At 49.5% G+C, this 25,623-nt stretch overlaps 1 protein-coding gene across 1 annotated transcript in view; it reads left to right on the top strand.

Moving 5' to 3' along the window:
* Positions 1-520: 520 nt before the first annotated feature.
* The window catches only part of Wnt5b (Wnt family member 5B), a 115,535-nt gene continuing 90,432 nt past the window's right edge, over positions 521-25,623 (top strand). The window contains exon 1 of the mRNA XM_051155227.1: positions 521-713. The gene's annotated coding sequence lies outside the window, so the exon portion shown is untranslated. The remainder of the gene's footprint in view (positions 714-25,623) is intronic.

Raw genomic sequence — 25,623 nt, 5'->3', positions numbered from 1 at the left:
GAAAAACCCAGCCCTAAGTCCGTGACATAAGTCTTTCCCTCTAGAACAATCCAAGCATCCGAGTCCCAGTCTGAGAATCGCCTGTGTGGGTCCCAATCGCGAAGGGGAGATCCGGGTTTGCAGAGTGGAAAAATTCCCGGGTCGCTCCGCAGCTTCGGACTCCAAAGCGTACGGGTAAGTCACTCGTCAGCGCTCCACGTCCACGCGCAGTTGTGTTCTGCTTCCCTTTGCAGAGGCAGAGCCTGCCGGACGGTGGGCGCGGAGGGGCGCTGGAGGCAGGTGCGGGGGGCCGGTTCGGCGCCGGGGAGGAGCCCTCCAGAGGGGGCGTCGCGCGCGGCCGCGGGCTGCGGGGGGCGGGGAGGCGGCGCGGGGCGGGGCGGGGCGCAGGCGGCGGAGCCCCGGGATCGCGCGCCCCGCGCCGGCGCTGCATACTAGCCGTGGCCGCCAGCCGGGCCGCTAACTCGGGGCGGAAACTTCCCGGGACTCAAACCGGTGGCGGCGCCCGAACGGACAGGCGGGGACGCCGCTGAGCCCTCGCAGCCTGCGGTGGAGCCCGAGCTCCCGGCGCCTTGCGCCCCTCCCGGCGGACCCGGCGCTCGGGGCGGGTAGACTCCCGCCGCCGATGAGGAGTGCGGGGCGGCTGCGCCATCGGCCCGCGCGCTGAGCCCGGGCTGCCCCGTCCCGCGGCCGACTCGACGCCGCAGCCCCCGCAGGTAAGCTCGGGAGTCGGCCGAGTGCCGGCCGAGGGCGCTTGTGCGGCCAGGTGGCGGGAAAGGGGCGCGCGGCGACCGGCACCGCGGGCCACTGCGAACAAAGCTGGGGCCGCGCGCGGGTGCCTGGCGCGGGCAGGTGGGGCGCGGGCGTCCAGGGGCTCCGCGCTTGTTCGCTGAGTGGCCAGGAGAGGAGATGGCACCCCGGGCGCTGCGCGTCGCCTCCGCGAAGCATGAGCCGGGAGTTGTTCTGCTTTTCCAGGCTCCGCGGGGCCCAGCTGCAGTTTTCCACGCTACGAACGGCTCGGGGTGTCCCAGACAGGTACTGCGAAGGGATGACTTTAGCCCAAGTTTCTGCCCCAGGCTAGAGCGGGTCGCACCCTGGAGACGTGGTACTGTCTGGTTCTCTGTTGCTTCTCTGCACCTCTTTCTCCATCCTCACGGGGCGCCCCGGAGGGTATCTGGCCCAGCACTCTGGTCAGACCCAACTTTCTTGGGTTTTGCATCCTCCCAAGTCATTGTTGGACACTGCTCACTTTGCTTTTAGAACAATTGGTTCTGTTTTGCAGGCAGAGAGACTGAGGTGGCTCAGGCCCAGGGTGAGTTGATGGGGCGGGGTGGGGAGGAGGAAGAGCTTGACGTCCACATTACCAAGGTCCTTTTCTGCTGCTTTTGGTACTAGGCCATGGCTGGCAAAGCTTTCAGAGGCTGCCACCCTGGGTAGTTTCAGCCTGGTACCTGGAAGGAAAAGGCCACCTGGGAGGCAGGCTCCCATTTGCCAGAACTGTGGCTCCCTTGCTGTCAGTATAGGAGCCGAGAGACAGCAAGCACGCAGGGGCTTACTCCTTGCCAGATACCAGCACTCAGGCAGGCCCATGTGGAAACTTAGGGTTCCTCATCTGTGACTGGTGAGGCAGCACAGGGTCCCCCGGAATAGGGGGTACACTCTCAGAAAGCCGGAGCATCTTCCCCCGAACCCCTGTTGCTGTCTGGATTCACACTAACAGAATATTCCTAAAATTTCTGAGAGACATACACTGTGAAAGAAAAACAAATCTTGGGGTTCTTCGCCTGTGTCTTTCCTTCCTCCTCCTCTTCTTAGTCTAGAGGCAACTGAAAGATTTTGTTTGCTTGTTTGCAGTGCTGGGGCTGGCACCCAGGGCCTATGAGCATGCTAGGCCAAGTCCTCTCAGCCCATTCTGACCCAGCTAGGGTTTTTCAAAAGGATTTTGTTGTTTGTTCTTTCTCAATGGGGCAGAGGCCAGGCCGGCGCCTTACGATTTTGACTTTTAGGACGGCTCCTGGTTGCTCTATTCTGACGTGCCACAGGAGTAGTCCATGGCTCTGAGTTTGCTCTCCTGGTTCCTTTTAGCACCGTTATCACTCATCTCCTCAATCTTCTAAACAAGTCTTCAGCATCCACCAGCCCCGCACTTCGTGTGTAGTCAGTCCTTGGAGCTTCTGTTGTGATGTGATAAGCAGTGCTTGGTTGGTTGGTTTTCGAGACAGGGTTTCTCTCTGTGTAGCCTTGACTGTCCTGGACTCGCTTTGTACATCAGGCTGGCCTCGAACTCACAGAGGTCCGCCTGGCTCTGCCTCTGCCTTCCAGGTACTGGTATTACAGGCGTGCTATAAGCAGTGGTTGTAATTCAACCTCTCATGACTTAGGGCAGCAGGAAATGTGAAAGAAAAAAAAAAAATCCCTGCTGGGAGCCATATATCCAGGCATCTGAGGAGGCTGGTTTCTTTTGAGCATTTTCAGACTGTCTCTGGGAGTCCAGAGGATACAGCGCACAGAGATGGTGATCAGTCTGAGGGCCTGACCCTCTTTCTGAGGCACACCTGCGTGCTTCTCCTAGCAGTATGCTGATGGAGTCCCAGCAATGGACCTGCTGTGTGTTCAGTTCTGGCTGTGCCTTTCCCCTCAGCAAGACATACCCGTGGTGCCCGAGAGCAGGTGACTGCCCTGCTCTAAAGCCACCGCCACCCCTGGGCCGCCTGTTTACCTGGCTAAATTTAAACCTCTGCATTCTGAATCCCAGCCTGACCCCCTGGCTCCCCGTCCACTGTGACCACTGGCCGGCTACTGTGGCTGCGTTTCCTGACTACGGCCCTGTGGTTACGGTTTGGTCTTTTTGTGCCGTGTGAGTCTTCTTTCAGACTTTCTAAAGTTGGTCTCTCTCCTCCCTGCTTCCCCACCCCTGTGGCTTTCTTCTCAACTCTTCCCTGAGGGCTCATTTGGAACCTGGGTCAGTACTGGTGGGAGCCTTGCCCTGACGCCCTTCCAGATGCCATGCAAGAAGGTTTGAGGAAAGCTCCTCAGAGGCTGCTGCTGCAAGCCCTCAGGGGTCACTGACTCTCAGGTTCTGGGGTCCCCTCAATCGAGTATGGTGCTGCAGCATCACTACAACCACTAAGGGCTGCTAAGAGGTATTTTTCTGATCTGGCACCCCAAAACTTCAAATCCCAAAGACCTCGCCTATCCTGTGCACCCTGATCTGTGTGTCCGTGTTTCCCTTGGGTATTTGTCCTCATGTCTGTCTTGGAGGTGGGATGTGCGTGTGCCTTTTTTTCCTCTGGCACTTACTGACTTTCTATAAAGCAGGTTGTCCTAACGGCCCCCTCAGTTCCATCCCCTGTTCCTCTATAGTTTGCCCTTGCAGTCTGTGGAAGTTACTGTGCCGTGGCCCAGGCCTGGGTGGGAGGCTTGCCAGCGGAAGTCCAGAGGTGTGTCCCACTAGAGGTGAGGGAGGGTGCTGAGAGGAGGGCCTGGGCCCTGTCCTTTCGCGGTTGCCGGTTCACAAAGCACAGTCTCAGGAGCAAGGTTTGTGGTCACACTTCTAGAGACTTAGCTTGGTCTCCTGGTCCGGCCTTGTAGGGATCTGTGGTTAGCTGGCATCTTGAAGATTATGATGGGGCTTCTCGGTCTATATCTTCAGGTGACTTGGAGACAGGTGCCTGCTTTGTTGTTCTTTGTTTGCAATTTAGGCATCTCATTGGGGGTTTTTAAGTTTATCTACAAGGTTAAATAATTTGTCTTTATTTGGAGTTCATTCTTTGACAGTTTACTGTCCTTTCTTCTCAGTAGCTTCTTTGAACCCAGAATATAAACTCCTAAGTGGTTGTTCCTGCCCGTGTGGTTCTGAGTTCAGAGTGGGTCTAGCCAAGTCAGTGGACAGTGACCAAGCTTGGGTTAGAAAAGGCAGTGACTTAGACGGTTGGTGTCCCAACTGCAGCCTCCAAAGCTCCCCTTCCCCCCACCAACTTGTCCAGTTAGAGTTGCCAAAGTCCTGCAGGAGGGCAGTATTTAATACACCTTCACTCAGAATTTCCCAAGGAACCTATCAAGAATGTTGGAAGTAGTCACAGAGCAAGGCACAGCACAGAACGTCATAGGGCTATTGTGGCTGGTCTGGTGGCAATCCTCATGTTGCCAACCCTCAATGTGCTTGCTCACGTTGTAAGGAAGCCCAGAGCTCCACACGTAGCAGCTGCCCCTCTCCTGCCTCCCTGTGAGCCTGTGAGCCTGTGAGCCGTTCCTGAGGACAGGTGTAGGGAGGAGCCTGGTATCCTGACTTCCTCTCATCCCAGAGGGAAGGAGGATGCTGAGGAGGTCAGAGCACTGCTGAGACCCCCCGTCTCGGGTGTGACGTGAGGAGTACACACTTTGCCCACGTGTGTTGCGACGTTTCTCCTGGGAAATCTTGAGTAGTGAATTACTAAATATTTCACAGAAGTCTTGTTTGGGGTTTGAGGCCATCGGTCAAGATAATGGTCCCTTAGAGAGGTGTCATCTAGGAGCTGAGACGTGGGGGCTCCCGGGTGGGAGCAGGAGCTGGGGCAGGGAAGGCTGGGAAGGGACGGGGACTCTCTGAGCCCGGAGCAAGAACAAGCTGAGGTGGAGGTGGCGTGATGGCTCAGCAGCTAAGATCACAGCACAGCAGCTCTGGTAGAGGACCTGGGTTCAGTTCCCAGCACCCACACAGTGGCCCACAACCACCTGTCACTCTGTTTCCAGGGGATCAGATGCCCGCTTCTGAATGACAAGGGCACCAAGCGGGTACACAATGTACAGACATACACGTAGACAAAACATTCACATGCATGAAATAGAAAATAAATCGAAGGAAAAATTTAAAAGACCAAGTTGGGGCTGCAGAAATGGATGCTAAGGCTCGATGGTGCTTCCTTAGGCCTGGGTATGTACCCACTGTCAGACCACTATTACCAGCTCTGCATTCTTAGGTGAGGCAGGGTACCGGCCTTCTTTTCCTCAGTTTCCATATTTATAGTCTGGAAACAGTACCTTCATAGCTATTCTCCGTGTGGCTGGAGGCAGGTTGGGATGAAGGTGGTGTGTAAGGCCCTGGGCAATGCCTGGAGCTCTGTAGCGCTTGTACTGACCTCCGTAGTGGGGTCTAAGGACCACTTTCTTGGCGACCTGCATTAAAGATGGAAGTGCTGCAGCTGGAAGCAGCTCAGGGGTGGAAAACTTGCGTGAGGCTCTGAGTTCCACTCCCAGTAGTGCAACAATAGGAAGAAAAAGAAAAAGAAAAGAAGAAATAAGAAGATAGCAGCGGCTCTGTTGTTTTATATGTGGCACTCACGCCAGACCTGCCACCTGCATCGGCATCCTGCTGACTTCAAGTAAAATGCCACCAAAGGGAGCTCAATAGGTAAAGGAGCGTGCCGTGTAACCCCCGGGAGCAGAGTTCAAATCCCAGGAGCCCAAGTAAAGATGGAAAGATGAGAACCGACTCCACCCGAGTTGTCCTGTAACTTCTGCTCGCGCACACACATGTGGACACACACTCCAATTGTGAAAAGAGGCACATAACCTACACCTGACCTGGAAGTACATCCCCACCAAAAGGCATTCGAACTCAGGTTTTAAAGCTCATGCCAAAACCTTGGAGATGTAAAAAAGCTGGCTACTGGCGGGTCCTTCCATTAAGAGATGAACAGTGGGCACAGGGCTGTTTGGGTGGGGCTCTGTGGTTGACAGAGCAGGGCCCCAGCTCTAGCCTATATTAGATCCTTTTCCAATGTGCCACATCTAGGGGGATGGATCAAATCCTTCAATTGTCAGAGCTCAGCTAAAAATCCTTTAAGTTGTTGGTTCAAGGACTGGGCCACTACAAATGGCTCTAGCCTCTTTCTGTGTCGTGTCTGCTGTGCGTAGAGACTTTTCATGTTTCCGGGCAATACTCCCCCCCCCCCACACACTTTTCACCAACCTAAAACCTTAGTACCATGGCCAGCAAAACCCTTCACTTCCTGCCTTTTGCCCCCCCCCCCCAGGCCAGCTTCATTCCACACAGTTCTCACCTGCTTCTGACACCGCTTTGATGGTGTGTGAACCCTTGTGCCCTGCCACCATCCGAGGCTGTCTTGGCCACTTATCAACCCTTGCTACAAATCTGCCCCCTCCCCTGTTCGTCTTGTTCTTTGCTGCTTCCTCAGAGCTAAACTGTATCTGAGGTAAAAGTGCACAGTGAACATCTGTTATTTGGTTTGGTGTTTGGCATTAGAGACTGCTTCCCTGAGTTACCCTGGCTGGCCTGGGACTCACTATACAGACCAGGCTGGCTTTGAACTTGCAGAGATCTTCCTGCCTCTGCTTCCCAAGTTCTAGTCCCCACTCTGTGAAAGCAAGCTCCAGGGACCCTCTTTATCAGTGCTAAGGACATTAATATACTGGACATGAGGGTGGGCCTTAAGGTCAATCTGGTAGCCTAAATGGGAATGCGTGTTTTTTTTGGTTTTTTTGTTTGGTTGTTTGTTTGGTTGGTTGGTTGGTTGGTTGGTTTGGTTTGGTTTTTCAAGACAGGGTTTCTCAGTGTAGCTTTGGCTGGGATGAACTCACTCTGTAGACCAGGCTGGCCTTGAACTCAAAGTGATCCACCTGCCTCTGCCTCCCAAGTGCTGGGATTACAGGCGTGCACCACCACGCCCGGCAGGAACGTATGTCTTTATAAATTGTACAAAATAACAGTAATACTGGGCTAAGTAAAACAAAGCAATGCCATTGAGCACTGTTTCCTACGGTGACTTTGTGTCATTTCCTTGGAAATGGCCTGATTTTTGCGAGATATTTAAAGCATCACCTTCATGTTGGGCATCTGTTGACTAAGAGTTTACATTAATGTAGGGAGTCTTGGCAAAGGCATGTTGCCCCAGGCTACCTGGACCCAGACACTTGAGGATCCTGGGCTCTGGGCATCAGAAATCTAGGATTTCTGTCCTTGTGTAAAATGGGGTCTTGGGCCTGTGAATGAAGCCGTATGAAGCTTCCACTCTTCCTTTGTAAATGAATCTGCTATGCAGCCACTGCCCTATGATGCCTATGCCTAATTCCGGAGTTGTCAGGACCAGACGAAGAGGTGTGCCTGAGCACAGCCAGCAAATGGTGCTGGTGCCTGGTGCTGCTCCTACCTGTAGGATGTGCCCAATGGAAATGAGACCCAGAGGTTTCTTTCAACCCACTGACAAAGCACAGCCCCGGGTGACTCATACCTGGCATTTGTCTTCTTGTTTGGTGTTTCTAGGAGTGGCTTTGAAAACTTTGTAGCAGCTTGTCTGGTGAGGTGAAATAGTATCCCGAAGGACTGAAAAGAAGTTACATTCTCAAGCCAAAGTGTAGCCCCGCCTCCCCAAGCCACGTAACGTTTGACTGTTTCACAGCCCTGCCATCAGAAACCGTGTCAGTTAGAATATCATTCATAGTAACGTCTTTGTCATGAAAGAGGAGGTCTAACTCATTATGTGCAGTGCTTGGGAAATTGGACCTTGTGTGACAGGGTGCCAGTGTGAAGACGTGACCTTGGTGGGTTACCCAAGCCCTGCTAACACTGACAGCAGCTTCCCCACCTGTGAGTACCTTTCCAGGGCTGGTGTAAGGATTAAATGAAGCCAACCCTGAGTGCTCACACAGAATGCACTGGGGCGAGGGGGGTGGGAGGCGGGGGTGCTCGATCGTAGAAAGTGCTCAGGAAAATGTTTGGCTTAATCACGCTTCTGAAAAGCCACAAAGAATGCCTTTGTGCGTCAGGCCAGTGAGCAGGTCTACAGTGTGACCAGCAGCTTGCTATGTCTGGGAGGCGGGGTGTTATTTTCACACTTAAACAGGCATTAATAAGCTCCACGGACATGTCAGTTCCATGTAGCCTGACTCAGGTAACACTGCATTTTCCATACATACGGCTTGTTACGCTGGGACCCTGGTCAGAGCCCTAGCAGACAGCTTCAAGTATATCCTTATAAACGGGCTTCCGGGAGCACCATGTTAGGGGTTCTATGGTTGAGTCTTAGGAGGCATCCCATGGTGCCTCTTACTGCCAGGAAGGCTAGCCCTCAAAGCCCTTTGTCGGGGATGGATCCCCTCTGATCTCTGACTCATTGGAATGCTGGCCTCTGAGAACACACTTGGGCTTCCTTCCATGGCTTTGGGCTGGGAAGAGGCTCTTGCCTACTTTATGCCTCTTTCTCTGCCCCTGTCCTGCTTTGCCACAGAGTGGCAGGGTTGCTACTTTTTGAGGGCAGTGGGAAGCGTGGTAAGGGTCGGGCCAGGGCCAGCGCCTCCACGCATGTGAGGCAACCGTTTTGCCACTGAGTATGTCCCCAGGCCCCCTTTCCTGTTCTAATCAATGTTATTGACATGTAACTTACCTGCGGTGAAATACGCACACTGGGTGTGTGTAAGTCAATAAACGGAGACAAACGGAAATGCTCATTAAACTATTCCCTCAGCCCCAAGACATCCTTTCCGCTCACAGCGAAGTCCCCTTTACAGCACAGTGGGCGAGCTACACCTCGAACCCCGGGGCTCAGCATAGTACACTACACCATGACCCCAGGGCCTTGGGGTGATTGAATTATTGTAGATTCCAGATCACTTGAATTATACCAGAACTGGGGATCTCTCCTTTGCTACTCAGCTTCTTTTGCCTGGTAAAATGTGAGGCCTATCTGGGTTGCTGCAAAATGGCTCGTTCTTTTTTATTACCGACATTTGCATATTATCTTTTCTATCTGGTTGTTCCAGATTAATTTCCACAATCTGTGTGTTTGTGTGTGCGCATTTGTGTGTGTGCTTGCGGGGGAGGGGGTGGGGTGGATAATGTGTGCTTGTGTGGGCATGCTTGTGTAGACTGAAGATATGGACCTTGTGTGTCTTCCACTGCTCTCCACATCATCATCATCATCATCATCATTGCTTTTTCGAGACAGAGCCTCTCTGTGTAGCCTTGGCTGTCCTGGACCAGGCTGGCCTCGAACTCACAGTGATCCACCTGCCTCTGCCTCCTGAGTGCTGGGATTAGAGGCATGGGCCACCATGCCCAGCTCAGTGTATTTTCATCAAACACCACCTTTGAACTTTTTATTTTGAAGTAATTTTAAACTTACAGAAACATTGAAAGAATAGCACAATTTTACATGCCGTTCACTTAGTTTTCCCCGTTGCTAACATTTCACCTGACAACACTGCATTTCAAGGGAAACTAACGTGTTACAGTGTCATTGGTAAAACCTGGCCCTTATTTCAAGTTCCTAAATTTGTCCCAAATATCTTTTATTTTTTCTGGCTCCAAATCCAATGAGCCTTCTCATACTGAACTCAGTTGCCACATTGCTGTCACCCTCATCTCCTCCTCCTCTTGCTCCTCCTCCTTTGACGAGGTCTCCCTATGTAGCCTAGGCTAGCCTCAAACTCGCAATCTTGCTGTACCTCGGCTCCCTGAATACTAGTGTTGCCTAGCTCTTGGATGGTCTTTTATTTTATTTAGCATTTGTTTGTTTGTTTATGGTGGGTGAGTATGTGTGCCAGGGTATGCATAAAGAGGTCAGAGGACGACTTAACAGGAGTTGGTCCTCTCTCCCCACCATGTGCATCCTAGAGACAGAATGCAAGTCATCAGACTTGGCAACAAGTTCCTTGACCCACAGAGCCATCTAGCTGCCCCCTCTTGTGTCTTTCTAGTCTTCTCCAACGTGACACACTTCCTCAGTATGGAGACACTGAACAATTATAACAATTACCCTGGCTTCCCCTGACTCTGCTCCCTTCACCCCAGCCCTGTGCTGGGGATGGAACCTAGGGTCTTATCCTAGGCAAGCACTCCATCACTGAGCCACACCCTCGGCCCTTACTCCTGTATGCAGATTCCTCCATCAGTTAGGATTTGCATGGTGTTTCTCGGGATTCACACATGGTTATGCATTCTGTTAAGAATAACAACACAGGTCGGTAGGGCGGTGGTGGTGCACGCCTTTAATCTCAGCACTCGGGAGGCAGAGGCAGGCAGATCACTGTGAGTTCGAGGCCAGCCTGGTCTACAAAGCAAGTCCAGGACAGCCAAGGCTACACAGAGAGACCCTGTCTCAGAAAAAAACCAAAAAAAAAAAAAAAAAAAAAAAAAAGAATAACACAGGTCACACTGGAGCACCTCACGCCAATATGCATATTACTGAGATGCTAGCTTTAATCACTTAATGGGTTCTTTTTTTTTTTTGAAACAGGGTTTCTCTGTGTAGTCTTGGTTGTCCTGGACTCACTTTGTAGACCAGGCTGGCCTTGAACTCACAGCGATCTACCTGCCTCTGCCTCCCGAGTGCTGGGATTAAAGGCATGCGCCACCACGCCCGGCTTTAATGGGGGTTTTTATATGGCTCAGTGCAAGTACCATGTTGCTACTCAGTTTCCATCTTTCCCCCCGCAGAATTTAGTCTCTATGGTGCTTGCTCACAGTTAACTGCACACACCCTTTAACTCACATCTCTTTGTAAACACACTTGGCCGCTGGAGCTAAGTCACAGCAGGGAAATTCCATTTCTGTCTCCTCACCTTAGTACATTGTCATATCTTTATGACTAAATGTTAATATTTCTGCTTTGGTCAGTTGCCTTTCAATTTTGAAAGGCCTTCATACATTGACACTTCCAACTCTTGCTCTGATCTGGACATCCATCCATTTGCAGCCTGCAGATTCGCTTTCAGCATCCCTGTGGTGTGAGTCTACTGTTGTGGCCTCTCAGCTTTCATCTATCTGGAAATGTGTTTATTGCGTTCTTGGTTTTGAGTTATTCTTCTGGATATAAAAATTATTATCTTTCCTTTCAGCATTTTGAGTTTTGATGAGACGTTGGTTGTCCTAAAAAAATCATTGCTCCTGCATGTCATCACCTGCTGCCTCCACTGTGTGTGCGTGTGAGTGTGCGCGTGTGTGCGTGAGTGCACATGAGCATGCAGAGGCCAGAGGTCAGTGCGACCCTCTTCACTCTATTTTTTGAGGCAGGATCTCACTAAATGTAGGACGTACCAGTTGACTAGGCTGGCAGCCGATGTGCTCCAGAGACCCACCTTGCCCCTGCTTCACAGCGTAACTGTTATAGAAGTGCACTCACTGCTGCGTCTGACTTCTTCAGAGGGTGTAGGGGATCAGAACTTGTGTAGCGTGTACCTTACCAGCTGAGTTACCCACATAGCCTCTGCTGCCTCTACTTTTAAGACTTTGTTCATTCCTTTTTTTTTTTTTAATTTTTACTGTATCTTATGTATATGTGTATATTGCCTGCATGGGTAGGAGAGAGGGTCTGTTCCTCTGGAACTGGAGTTACAGATGATTGTGAGCTGTCGTGTTGGTGCTGGGATTCGAACCTGGCTCCTCAGGAAGAGCAGTAAATGCTCTTAGCTGCTGAGCCATCTCTCTGTCTTTAAGATTTTATTTTTAGCAGTTTGTTCATGGTGTGTCTCAACGTGGTTCTTTTTTGCTTATAGCTCTTAAAGCTATTTCAATGTACAAGCTAGTAGGTATTTTTGTTGTGGTTGTTTTGGTTTGGTTTGGTTTTTCGAGACAGGGTTTCTCTGTGTAGCCTTGGCTGTCTTGAACTCACTTTGTAGACCAGGCTGGCTTCGAACTTGCAGTTATCTGCTTGCTTCTGCCTCCCAAGTGCTGGGATTAAAGGCGTGCGCCACCACTGCCTGTCTGTGTTTTCTTTTTTAATCAAAGTTGTGAAACCTTTGGCAGTTACTCATTCTAGCATTTTCCTCCCCTGTTTCCATCCTCTGATCCTGATATTTTAACTACATTAGATGGTTTGATTCCTTCACACCGGTTATCAAATTTACTTTCTTTCTGTGTGCATCCGTGTGAGGAATGATTTATGTGCATACATATGCACATGCATGCGGAAGCCAGAGATTGGCATTGAGTGTCCGATTTTTTGAGACAGCATCTCCCATTGAACCTGGAGCTACTAACCGGGCTTGCCATGGAACCACAGGACCCTCCTGTCTCCACTCCCCGGCGCTGGCATTACAGGAGCGTCACATCCTCCATCCTCCAGCCATTCTGCTTGGATGCTGGAGATCTGACAAACGCTTTACTGTCTGTGCACTCACCCTCAGCCCCTCTCCTGGGGATCCGAGTACTGGGTATAGCACTCATCTGTTTGTGAATTCCTGGATTTGCTTAGGCCTAGTGCTGCAACTGCTCAGGAGGCCGAGGCAGGAGGATTGCCAGCCTAGGCAATTTAGTGAGACTCTATCATAGAATAAATTCTAAAATCAAGGGTATGTGGCTGTGGTAGAGAGTGCCTGCCTCGCATGATTAAGACCCTTGATGTCAGTGTTGAAAGTGCAGAGACAAAACAAACCTCTGACTTTACTAGCTCTTTTGGGGGTTTTGTTTGTTTTTGGTTTTGTTTTGACTGACAGTTTAACTTCTGGCTCATCACTTTGTGTCAGTGTGGCTGCTCTGACCCTTTGCCATTGCAGAGAGCACAAGCATCGAGCAGCTCAACAGGACACAAACCGTTCTCCTTCAGAGACTGTAGCAGGGCTTGCTGTTACTGTTTCCTCTCTTTGTGTCCAAATAATTTTCCAGAATGTTCACTTGGTAGTTATCTTTTCACCAACTGATAGACGTTTATGGTTGTTTCTACTTTTTAATTATTGTGAATAGTGTTACTGGCAATATGTGTATATAAGTTTTTATGTTGGGGGATACCAAGGAATAGAGTCATTGGGGCACGTGCTGGTCATGATGTTTGGGGAATGCTAGACTGTGTTTCTAAATAGCTTTAGCATTTTCTCGCTAACAGTGTGCGGATTCTAATTTAGCCACGCCCTTGTTGCTAATTTGTGAATTATAGCCACCCTAGTGTGATGAAAAATGAAGACAGTGTCCCCAAAACGTCTGTGTGTTAAATACTTGTCCCCCAGGCTGTTCTAGTGGGGGACATGCTTCGGCCCTTTGGGAGGTGGAACCTTGTGGGAGGTTCTTCGGTTATTAGGGGTGTGCCCTGGAAGAGGTTATGGGACCGAGCCTGTCCGGTCTCCCTAGCTCTGCCTCTATGTGAGGCGAATGGCTTGCTCTGCTCTGCACTCCTGCCACAGTATGGAGCCATCACCAAAGGCTTGTAGCAAAGGGCTGGTACCTTCAGGACCATGAGCTAAATTAACCTTTTCACTTTGTAAGCTAACTGGGTCTAGAATTTTATGGTAGTAATAGGACCATGATTGTATTACTCCCTCAGATCCATGTGCTGAAGCCACAGTCCTCTTATGAATATGTATACACATATATGTATGTATGTATGTATGTGTGTGTGCATGTGAAAATATGCATATATATGGAGGGGGAGGGAGAGAACCTCACTACATAGCCCTGGATGGCCTGGAACTCACAATGTAGACTAGGCTATCCTTGAACTCAGAGAGATCCTTCTGCCTCTGCCTCCTGAACACTGGGATTAAAGAGATGTGCCACATGCAAGGCCCAGTATAACTATATTTAGAGTTCTGGGAAAGTAACAGATTAGATGACGTCAAGAGTCTTGGGCCCTGCTCTAGCCTGGTTGTGGTTTGAGCCCTCTCAGGGTTGTATGATAGAAATCTGATCCTCTGTATGATCTTGGAAGCTGGTAGAACCTTTTGAGAGGTGTAACCTAGGGTAAGGTAATCATGTCATTAAGGATGCTGTCCTTGGAAGGAGGGATGTAGTTGTCATGAAGCCACCGTTAGATCCTGAGAGATTTCTTGTGCAAGAGCTCATTCCTGCTCTCTGTCTGGCTTCCAGCCTTTCTGTGTGACCTGTTCTTCATATACACTTCTCCAGCCACGCCACCCTGGAACTCACAATGTAGACCAGGCTAGCCTTTAACCGGCATGAGTGAAAAGGCCAAGGGAACCCTTACAAAGGCCAAAGTGATGGGGTCAACTGATCTGGGTCTTTAATACTATAAAACAATGAGCCAAGTAAGGTTTTTTTTCTTTATACATCACCTAGCCTTTGGTATTTTGTCATAGCAATGGAAATTGGACTCCTATAAGTATTATGATGGGATTGATTTACTGATACAAAGGCACCCTTCTCTTTCTTTCTCCCTTCTTCCTCTCTGCCTTCCTCTCGCTCTCTGCTGTGGCAGAGTTCAGAAGTCAGCATCGGTGGCGGCAGATCTCCTTGAACTGGAGTTGTAGGCTGTTTGTGAGCTGCCTTGCAGGTGCTGGGAACTGAACCCTGGTCTTCTGCAGAAGCAGACAGTACTGAGATTTCCATGAGAGACCTTCTATAAGCGCAGAAGAACCCTTACCAGACCCTGACTATTTTGTTATTGCGGCCTGAGCAGGGACAGCGTGGGTTTGATTTGGTTACACCACCCAAAACGGTTAATGAGGAAGCACTGGTGGGTGTGTCTCAGCGTAGAGTGATGACCTGTTGTGCAGTTGGGTTTCCATCCTTAGCAACACACACACACAGACACACACACACACTCACACACACACACAGTCACACACACTCACAGACACACACAGGAACACACAGACACACTCATAGATGCACACAGATACAACACACATACACACTCACAAATGCACACAGACACACACACAGTCACACACACAGACATACACAGGAACACACACAGACACACAGATGCACACAGACACAACACACACACTCACAGACGCACACAGACAACACACACACACACACTCTCTCCCACTCCCTCCCTTCCTGCTGTTTAATGCTTTCGAGTCTTTCTAGGGCCTGCAGGCCTTTCACACATCTTCTTTGGAGAAAGCCTACTCAGATCGCCCCGTTGTTTAGTAACGGGATGTCCATCTTATCGCAGAGGCATCAGGGATATGATTTGCAGATACCACTCGGAGGTTCCCAAGTTACTTATTTTGGGTTCGTTGTCTGTTCAACTGAAGACAAGTTTGAATAGTGATCACTGATCCAGACCTGATGCTGCTTTCTCATTAGTTACTGACGGAGCAAACAGCCTGCAGGTGCTTGGAAAATGAGACCCAGATTGATAAATTAGCAAAATGCAAATCTTCTGACGTTCATAGAAAAAATATATGTGTGTCAATTGTGTCCTTGAGGTTTCTAGTGGGATCAGAAACTTGAGGACTTTCCTTTGGGACAGATATGTTGGGCTGTCTGATAGTGCTGACTGGGGAACTTGCTAGAGTAAGGCTCCTGCTTAGGGCCAGAGTCTCGGGGCATTCAGAATGCACAGTAGTGGGGGCTTACACCTTAGCGCCTTTTCATGGCTTTAGAAAGCTAGAGAAGAGTGAAAAATCCTTCAAAAAACAAAACTAATCTCTTTGCAGTAGAAACAAGCATCGTTTTATATAGTGACGACTCTTCTCCTTAGCCCAGGAAGGTGCACATGGAGTTTGTTGTTGTTAGTGGCGGTTTGTGGTGCTGAGGCAGAGCCCAGGCCTCCGCATGCCAGAACAATCCGCAGCAGACCCGTACCCCAAGGCTGTAGTGTGCTGCTTCTGAGGAAATGCAAAATAAACTTAGTTCTGAACTTCATGGCACCACTTGAGACAATGGGAGCCTGCCTGAGGTCACTGAAGCTTCTAGTGGAATGTTAGAGTCACGGTAAACACTCTGAAGAGCGTCCTGGCATCCCATTCTAGCGACAGGCTTGTCCCTGGGTGGTGAGGCACATCTGTGCCAGACTGCAGCTGTGTCTGTGGAACGCATTTTCCTAGAACCAATAACAGTTGCTAATGCTTCACACGTGGATGTGACACACGCACGCTGCTCTCTCTTGCTGTTTGTCTGTTTCTGTTATAATGAGAATATCTTGAGATGACAAGCCCCAAGGTGAGGGTGTCTGGACTTAGGAACTAGCCTTGTGGCCTTGGGGTGGCATAGGCCGCTCAGGAGTGACCGTTTGTCTGGGATTCGTGGCTATGACCATCTCACTGAGAGGTGTGAGCTAAAGGGAGACACATCTCATGCCATCTTAAGCTACCCACCCTGCTGGACTCCTGAGCCCTGGGTTGTTTCTGCACAGGTTTGCCTCCTGTGGAACTCCCACAAGCACCCCAGGCGTCTGAGGTCTCTGCCTCCTGTGGGCTTAACTTGCTATACATTTCAGGATTGAGGGCTCAGCCGCACTGCAGCATGGCCGGCCTGCTTACTCTCTCTGAGTTTGTCCTCGTCCAAACTCCTGGGGATGCATTTTCTGTCAGCCACCCAGTGCTCAGCCTATACGGGTCTCCTGAGGTCTTGGCCTCGGGAGGGCATACAAGGTGAGGTCGTTTTAATACATTCCTGTGGGAGCTGCATTCGCTCCAGCATACTCGATGCTTTCTTGTGAGGAGAAATGAAAGGCCTTTTTAGGACAGATAACTGGCCAGTGTGGCTCATACCCACGCCATACACTAAATGTAGAAGTGGGGCTTTCCTTGGGTCTGGCTGTTAGAACAGAAATGAAATCTGTGCCCTGAGATGCAGTGGAACCATCCTGGTACTTGGCTCCCTGCCTTCAGCTGCTACCCTGCACTCCTACCATGATGGTCATGACGGATAGTTTGTTACCAGTCATGGTGACTCCACTCATTGTCTCCCCTGGAGACCAAATCCTCATCAGGTGTCAGGCAGCTGTCCCCACTTTCAGCCACTCTTGCCCTGTGGTGGAGCTTCTGCAGCGCACTTGTGGTTAGCCCCCTTAGCAGCCACTGGCCCAGGCCCTATGGTGAAGGCAGTTGTGTTTGGGTAATGAAAACCAGCACTCCTCAGTAGATCTTCTCCCAGAATCCCCTGCACACTGCACAGCCTGGATGGCCAGGAGCAGCTTGTGTATATGGGACTTGCCTATCCTTGGCCACCTCGTCCAGCCCGCCACAATCAACCATCCTTTTTTTTTCTTCATATTTCTTGGTATTGTTCCCTCTCCATCCTGTTTAGTGTGGCATATTTGGCTACACACACACACACACACACACACACACACACACACACACGCATGTGCACCAACATGCTGTAAAAACAGGGACACCTTTGACACAGGTTGTTTAATGTGTGTCTCTGCATGATGAGGCAGGATGCTCTGACATTACCAATGCCTGGCCTTTTTAAAGTGCAGTGAGAGCTCTGAGATACAAGCCAGAGCCACTTACCAGCCGCAGCCTTGGGGAGTCACTAAACTCTAAGCCTCGGCATCTTTGTCGCTAAAGGAAGTTTCGAGAATTCACTTCTGCGAGTTTGGGAGGCTAGCTTAAGAATAGAGTAGTTCTCTTTCAACTCAGGTCTATCATTCTTTCAAATGGTAACTAAGTAACAGGGACACAAGTAGTTCTTTGCTCTGTGGGGACTGATTGCAGGACTACACAGGCAGTAGACAATCCCTCCGCCATTGAGCTGCACCCCTGGCTCACCAACATTTTCTATTTGGCCTTAGCTACTTAATAAATGGACTTTCTAGTTACTTCTTTCAGACTAGAGACTCTATATAAAAATAACAATACTGAGACAGTGAAGACAATGGCCAAGAGTTCGTTGACCTGAAGATGCTGTGGGTGATGCACTCTGCTGTTCCAGGCTGGTCTCCAGCTCTCGAGCTCAAGTGACCCTTTGCCTCAGTCTCCCACGTAGCTAGGGGCTATGGGCTACGTTAGACTTTTATTTTCTATACTGCAAAGAAAGTCAGGAAATGCCAATTACCTATTAGACAGGGCCTTTCAGATAGGCCTTTGATAGGGGCTGGAAACATGGTTCAGTGGTCAAAACTCTGGCTGCTCTTACAGTGGACACAGGTTCAGATTCCAGCACCCACATGTCTCGCAATGACCCATAATTTCACTTCCAGGGGATCCCATGCCCCTTCCTGACCTCCAGAGCACCTTCTGTGGTGTGGTACACATACATAAGGCAAAACACTCATACACATAAAAATAAATAGATTGTGTGTGTGTGTGTGTGTGTGTGTATTAAGGATTTTCCTTTGAAAAATAGATTAGTCAATCTAGGTGCACACCTCCCAGCACTGGGGAGGCAGAGGCAATCAGATCTCTGTGAGTTCGAGGCCAGCCTGATCTACAGAGCGAGTCCAGGACAGCAGGACTACACAGAGAAACTCTGTCTCAAAAACCAAACAAACAAATTAGAGAGTAGATTAGTCCTGAGGCCCAAGTGGCTTGTGATCTGCTTCACTGGTCCCCAGCGTTCTCCGCTTCTCTTGGCTGCAGGGTTATTTCTGTTCGTAGGATGGGACCCAGCTTCATCTGCCTGTGTAAATTGACCTTTCCTGGCTTCCGTGAGACTCCTGGTTATTGCTTTGCAGAAAAATTTGGAGTCACAGTGGTTGTGGTTATGAACCTTTGGTTCGTTGGTATACACTTTATATTGCTTGGTCTCCTCACCTTCTATGAACCAGAGAGACTTTGAATACTGAATTGTGGTGTCTTTGAGGACACAGCAGTTAAAGCCAGCGTGGATAGTGCCAGCCATGTGTTACTTTACCGAAGCGAGTCTGTACACACCTGTGACCACGCTGGGAACAATAACAGTTTTGTGGTGAATAATTTCGCAGACAGCACTGAAATTTGCACTCTGTGGTAAAGTGTGTGTTCGCCTGCCGTCTAGGATGTCAGCTCTGGCCAACACGGTGCCTTCGAGGACTGAGGCTTCATCAGGGATTGTGAGAGTGAGTCGGGGTTTTCTCACTGATGACCTTTGGCTGGTGCCTTGTCTATTGGATATTCAGACAGGAAGACCTGGTGAGAGTATGGGAAAACTCACCCACCCAGGGAGTGAGAGCTGAGTGGCCCAGATAGAAGGCCACTGCAGGGGCGGGGTGTAAGACCTGCTTTCTTAACATGAACGGGCTTTAGGTCTGGTGGACTCAAACCTAGTTACAACACTTGTGTCAATAGACTAGGAGTTGGTGGATTGAAAGAAAGGTATATGAAATTGTCTGGGGGCGCGTTGAATTTGACGGAGTGTGTCTATCCCGAAAGTTGTAAATAGGGCACTGACTGTCTTCAAGGAAGTTTGGCCATGAAGGACAAGGCATGCAGGGAACCCAGGCCCCCTGTTCAGATGTAGCTGATGGGCAGCTCATTCTCCACATGGGGGAGGTGGAGCCGGAACTGCCTCTGACGCGGACTCTGGTGCCCGTGATTTGATCACTGCCCCTTGGCAGGGAGGCCTTGCAGGCACACAGAGGAAGGGGATGCAGGCTATCCTGATGAGGCCTGATAGGCTGTGGTCAGATGGTAAGGGAGGAGGGCGCCCTTGTCAGAGGTCTAGGGGAGGGAATAGGGTGGAAGAGGGAAGGAGGGAGGGAGAGTGGGAACAGGAAGTTAAGTTAGAGGGGATAACAATTGGGATGTAATGTGAATAAATGATAATAAATAAAAATTGTTTTAAAAAAGAAAGGAAAGCCCCAAACATTTCTGTTATAACCTTAAAAAAATAAAAAAAGAAAGAAAGGAAAGGAAAGGAAAGCAGGTCTATGGAATTGCTTGGAGAATGTGTTGAATATGACAAGTTGCATCTATCCTGAGTGTAAATAGGACAATGACTGTCTTCAAGGAACTTTGGCCATGTAGGATAGAAATTGGGTAGTAATTGCCGCAAAATGACACTGGGAGGCGAGATAGAAGCGGGCATAGACACCGGACAGGAGTGTGTCTTTAGTGAAAGACAGATGGCACACTTTAACCTGTCCACGTTTGTGCTATGTAGGTGAGTTACAGGTAGCTGTCTCAGGAGCTTCCTTCCTTCCGGTGGTCCGTCAGCATTTCCTATTCCTTCAGCACCCCTACACGCTGTCTAGATCTCCTTTACGCTGGTACTGTGGCAGCTACGCTATGCCTCTTTAAAATATTACTTTTACTTTTGACTAGCACATACATACTCCACACATTGTTGAGGTTCTGTGAGGTATTGGGGATCCTTTTTTTGCTTTGTTTTGTTTTTTGTTTTTTCGAGACAGGGTTTCTCTGTGTAGCCCTGGCTGTCCTGGCTTCGTAGACCAGGCTGGCCTTGAACTCACAGAGATCCACCTGCCTCTGCCTCCCGAGTGCTGGATTAAAGGCGTGCGCCACCACGGCCGGTTTAGGGATCCCTTTTTATAATCCTTCCCTCAGCATACTATCCAGCCCTCGAGTAATCAGTGGTTTGTATCCAGATCATCACTTTTAAGTTCCACGTTTGCAAGAGAATGTGAGACACTGTTCTTTTGTGTTTCAGTTAGTTCACCCAACATAATGACCTCTGGTCCCACCTTGTAGACGCTCAGGGTTTCCATCTTTGCAGCTGGATAATGCTCCGAGGTGCACAGCTCCCTGCTCTCCTGCTGCATGTCCAGACTGTCACCTAATCCACACCCCAAGATTCCTTCTCGTGACCCTGTGGTCCTGGGGGAAACAGGCTCTCCCCATGCCTCCCCCCCATCTCCACCTGAGCCTTTCTCGGTACCCAGGACCTTCTGTGATACTCTCATGCTTTGCAGTCTGCCACACACTTCCGTGTGGCGGTGTCTGTCAGCCTCTACATTTCCCTTTCCTGTGTTCTTTCTCTCCCCTACTGTGGCCTCTGTGCTTCCCGCCTGACCCCTCGCCACTGCCGTCACACTCTTCCCTGTTGTGCCCCGGTCACCAGTTCATTGTCTTGTTAGGATAAATGTCAGAGCATCTGTAGCCTGGTACATTTTATTATTAGTTCCAGTCACGTGACGTAGTTTCTGTCCACAAAGCAGCAGGCTTTAGGGCTGAAAGACAGGCTGGGGTCATGTGACCCAGCACAGTTCCATGTTCCCCCCTCTCTTGAAACTGGTAGGTATTTAGTGACCGATTAATTAATTAGTTAATTAATTATGTGATCAAACTGTTTGAGAAGTGATGATTTCAGACAAATTAAAGATGCGATTTTCTTTGCTTGCCACGGAGATTTGGTGTGCTCCTACACAATACGAATCACCCCGCACTTCTTGACTGTGGGGTCCTCTTTGCTCAGAGTTGAGTGGCTGAGGTCACCCACTGTCAGGTCAGAGGTGGGCGAGCTCTCAGCAGCTGAGGTTCTGATGCCACCTGAGTGGCTGTTGCTATTGCAGTCATGTTTGGGAGCCCTTGGCTCTGCTGTGGACCGTTGCCTGGGGAGAAGTGTTCTGCAAGATATTGACCCAGAGATGTTACCATCCGATGACGTCCACCTGTTACTGTGGACCACAGGCAGTGAGTGCAACGCCACCCTTCCCTGAGAGAGGACGTTCCATGCCCTTCCTGACTTGGTTCCTCTCCCCCACGGCTCTCATGTAGAACAGGCCTCCCAGCCTCAGAGAGCCTCAAAGTGCTGTCTTTCTGAACAAGATGCCCGAATTAGCACACTTGTGGCTTCCGCCCATGGCCTGCTCCTGTGTGCGTTGCCCTTCTGCACATACAATCTTGTGACACCGCTGCAGGCTTCTGTGATCCTGCCCCCCACCCTGCATGGGCATGTGGCAGTCTCCCCCAAGGTCCCAAAGATGCTTGCACATATAACTTCTTATAGGAAACCTTGCGCATTCCTTTAGATGTCTGGCGTAAACACACTCGGGCTATTTAAAAAAAGAACCCCTCTATTTATCACTGTTCCCTGGGCAGGTCTGGGTGAATTTGTGAAGATGAGCACTCCCTCCTGAAGGAGCTGCCAGGCAGAGAAGCAGCAGGATTCAGGACAGTTGGCCTTTGAGAAGGGACTCTGAAGAAACCACTGGATTGACAGTGAGAGGGAAACTTCTGCCAGATGCAGTGGGGAGGGGAGAAGGGAGAACAGAGGCCTAACAGGGAAAAAAAAAATGCAGGAAACTCATTAGGGGAAAGGGAGCTGGGAGAGACAGACGAGCGGAGGCTCATAGGAGAGGGCCATCTGACCGGAAACCACTGGCAGGAAGGTGTACATGGTGTGGAGGGAGGTCCTGGCAGGCTCCGAGGCATGGTGTCCATCTGGCTTGCAGCTGCCCAGGGTGCTGGAACTGGATCGTCACTTGGAGGCCTGTTCCATGCCTACATTGGCTGGCTGGCAGACACCTAAGTAAGTCCTGCCCGGAGCCTGCCTGGAGAATACACTCACTCAATCCCAGCCACCCCACTGCACCCCACTGCACCCTCTGGCCATCCTGATCCTGGCTTGGTGGCTGAGAGGCTGTAGGAGCAGCAGAGAGCAGATTCCTAGCTCTGCTCCCTCCTGACTAACATGCTGGGCATGCCACCAGCCCTGCTGAGTCCCACTTGGCCGACGGTTACCTAGAAAGAGAATTTCACACAGAGGCCGAATGCTGTGAAACGAGTATAGACCAGTTTTCTGCTGGAACTGCAGCAGCAGAGCGGCTCTCCCTTATAATGGAGTTTTTCAGTGCTGTTTCTTTTCACTGATTAATCTTAAAATGTCTGCAGGTGAATGTGCAGCAAAGGGAAACCCGAATGTTTCCTATAAAGATGTAAAGCTAAGAATTTACAATAAAAACCCTAAAAATGTAGAATGTGTGAAATAGCAGCTTACTACCTGGTCTCTTTGAATTCTTTGCCTTTGATGTGTACTTATTATGTGGCAAAGAATTGGACATTGAATTTGTCCATATCTTTTCTGTATATAAAAAGGAAGTTTAAGCCGGGCGTGGTGGTTCATGCCTTTAATCCCAGCACTTGGGAGGCAGAGGCTGGATCCCTGTGAGTTCAAGGCCAGCCTGGTCTACAAAGTGAGCCCAGGACAGCCAAGGCTACACAGAGAAACCCTGTCTCAAAAAACAAACAAACAAACAAACAAGGAAGTTTAGTGCCGGGAATGGTGGTACATGCCTTTAATCCCAGCACTCAGGAGGCAGAGGCAGGCAGGTCTCTGTGAGTTCGAGGCCAGCCTGGTCTACAAAGTGACTCTAGGACAGCCAAGGCTAACACAGAAAAACCCTGTATCAAAAAACCAAAAAATAAAAATAAATAAAAAGGAAGTTTAGAGTGCTACTTATTAGTAAAAATTCACAGTTGATACCAATGATAACACAACATTTATATTAAATTACAGGGCTGTAGTTTAGTGGTGGACACATAACAAGCCATGTGAGGCCCTAGGTTCCATCCCTAAGAGTGGAAAAACGTTAAGGTGAGCATGGTGGATCACACCTAGAATCCTAGCGCCATCACTTAAGAGGTAGGGACAGGAGGATCAGGAGTTCAAGGTCATCCTCAGCTAGATAGCAAGGTGAGTGAATGTGTGTGTGTACACGCGTGTGAGAGTATGTACGAGTATGTGAGTGTGTGTGTGAGAGAGTACGTGTGTGTGTGTGTGTGTGTGTGTGTGTGTGTGTGTGTGTGCGTGCGCGCGCGCGCGCGCATGCAATAGTTTCCCTGGGTGCAGGCTGAGTGTGCTCTGCTCCTGGAGGGATGTGATTCTGCACTTAGCAGCAGGAGGCTCCTGGTGGGGAATGTCATTTCCCCATCCCCTGGGCAATTCTGTCTGTTTCATCATTTCACATTGCAGGGTAAAATCTCATCTCCTACAACTTAACTATCAAATAAGGATTTAAAGCCGGGGAGGAGTTATATGCCTACAGTTCCAGCACTCAGAAGGCTGAGTCAGGAGGATGAGGAATTCAGGGCTAGCCTGTGCTGCATAACAAGACCCTGTAGGGAAAAATAGGGGAGAAGAACTAGAACCAATCCCATTAAAGCCGGGAACAAGACGGGGCTGTCCATGACCCCCACTCCTTTTCAATATGGAGCTTGAAGCCCTAGCCAGAGGAGTAAGACAAAAAAAAAAAAAAAAAGAAATGAAAGGGTTACAATTAGGAGATGTGTGATTATCTCTATTTGAAGATAATATACATGAGACCCCCAAAATTCTACCAGGAAATTTATAGAAAAAGATCAGTGATTTCAGCAGCAGCATGGACCTTAGGCCTCTCTTATAAGGGGATATATTTCTTTCAAGAGGGCGGAGCGCTGTGGCTTGGTCCCTTCTCCAACGTTTCTAAGACTGTGGCTTTGTGGGTTGTTTTGATATATGAATTTTGTAGGGACACACACACTCAGACAACAGTTCAACCGCAGGCACCTCTGAAATTCATATTCTTATATTTATGGTTGTGAGCCTAGCCTTTAATGGCTGAGCCATCTCCCCAGCCCGAAATTCATATTCTTATATGCAGAATAAATTTATTCCATCCTGAGGACCCCAAAAGTCTTAATTTGTTCCAGCACCAACTCAAAGATCTCAAACCCAGAGCCATCAAATTTGGGTGGAACACGGAGCCACGTGTATCCTGGAATACTGCTCTTCAGTTGCAAATCTATGAAGTCTGCGTGTTATTTGCTTCTGAAATACAATAGTGGGGGGGGGGGGGAGTAGATAATCCTGTGGATCATAGTTCCCAGGTTCAAAAGCCAACATAGCAAACAACATCAAAGGTTGTTTTTTGTTGTTGTTGCCACTGGTGGTGGCGGCGGTGTTTTGGTTTGTTTGTTTTTTTATTTATTTTGAGACACGGTCCTACTATGTAGTCACACTGTAGCTCAGGGCGGCCTTCAATTACCAACAGTTCTTTTGCCTCAGCTTCCGCAGAGCTGGGGTTACTGGTGTGTACCATGTCTAGCAACAATCTCAAGGGCCAAAAATAATCTAAAACAAGGCTGGAAATACAGCACTTGCCTGGCACGAATGAGAGTCCAGGTTCAATCCCCTACACCTCACTCCCAGCCCCCAAATCTAAATACTTTTCAGCTCCATGCTCCACTTTCTGGACATATATTGGGAGGGATGGATTTCACTATTGGTTGGATTTTTAAATTTTTCTCTAGTTAGGATCTTAAATATTCCCAGTGCTGGGGATCAACTTCAGGGCCTTTTGAGTGCTAGACAAATGTTCTACCATTAGGATACATTCCCAGCCACACAATGTATTTTTAAACTACCTAGCACTGGGCCTGTCCTCACCGGAAGAGCCTTGATGGTTTTGTTTGCCTGTGTGCTCCAGCTCCAAGCTGGATGGGTGAAAGAGTAAGAGGCTCGTGCTTTGCCCTGACTACATCTCCAGAACCAGAATCCAACTCTGGGCACCTGATTTTCTGCATAAAACTGAATGTTAAAGTTCGACCTTCTGAGCCTCTTAATTAGGCCATGGGATCCTCTCCTGCAGTAGTTTACATTGATTAAATCACCCTGGAGACAAACATCTGGGCGTGGCTGTGAGAGAGTTTCTAGACTATGTTAATTAGGTGGAAAGAGTCACCCCCAAGTGCTGGGCTAAATAAGAAGTTAAAAAAAAGCCAGCTAACCAATAGTGATCATCACTCTTTTCTTTCTTTCTTTCTTTTTTTTTTTTTTTTTGAGACAGGGTCTCTCTGTGTAGCCTTGGATGTCCTGGACTCGCTTTGTAGACCAGGCTGGCTTCGAACTCACAGCGATCTGCCTGCCTCTGCCTCCCAAGTGCTGGGACTAAAGGCGTGCGCCACCACTCTTTTCTGACTTATATGCAATATGGTGATTTCTGCTGCTGTGATTTCCTGCCTATGATAGACCGTAACCCTTAAACTCTAAGCAAAACTGAGCTCTCTTCCCTTACCTCTCTCCTTATCAGATATTTGTCAGGTAACAAGGAAAGAAAGCAATCCAGGAAATTGGTACCA

The sequence above is a fragment of the Acomys russatus genome, chromosome 13 (assembly GCF_903995435.1).
Source record: "Acomys russatus chromosome 13, mAcoRus1.1, whole genome shotgun sequence".
Classification (NCBI taxonomy): Eukaryota; Metazoa; Chordata; class Mammalia; order Rodentia; family Muridae; genus Acomys; species Acomys russatus.
The sequence above is the reverse complement of the archived record's forward strand: the minus strand, read 5'-3'. Positions and strand labels throughout refer to the sequence as shown.